We start from the raw sequence: 405 nt of genomic DNA, 5'->3' as shown, positions 1-405 counted from the left end.
ACGCCGATTTACACGCTTACGCTTTCACTGCCCACCCCCCAAGACAGGAATAAGGCCTTCCCCTCTCCCCCGCCCCCATGCCTAGCAGAATGAAAATTACCAGGTTAGATACTAGGCTGGTGGAAAGATCAGCTGTCGTTTATTCAGTGCCTATGTGGCAGGTACTTTATCGGATTGTTTACATTATCTCCACTTTATAGATTAAGAAACTGAAGCACAGAATAAATATAAGTAACGTACAAATTCAGTCTTGAGAGTCAAGACTCAAACACAGTGTTTGTTGTTTTTTAACTTCAAGGAGTCACCAAAGTCTAGTGCTGTCCGACAGAACTTTCTCCGATAATGGAAATGTCACACACATACTCTCTGACATGGTAGGAAGTAATCATTGGTAGTTACTGAGCA

Source organism: Crocuta crocuta, unplaced genomic scaffold, assembly GCF_008692635.1.
Source record: "Crocuta crocuta isolate KB4526 unplaced genomic scaffold, BGI_CrCroc_1.0 scaffold69, whole genome shotgun sequence".
NCBI lineage: Eukaryota > Metazoa > Chordata > Mammalia > Carnivora > Hyaenidae > Crocuta > Crocuta crocuta.
The sequence above is the reverse complement of the archived record's forward strand: the minus strand, read 5'-3'. Positions refer to the sequence as shown.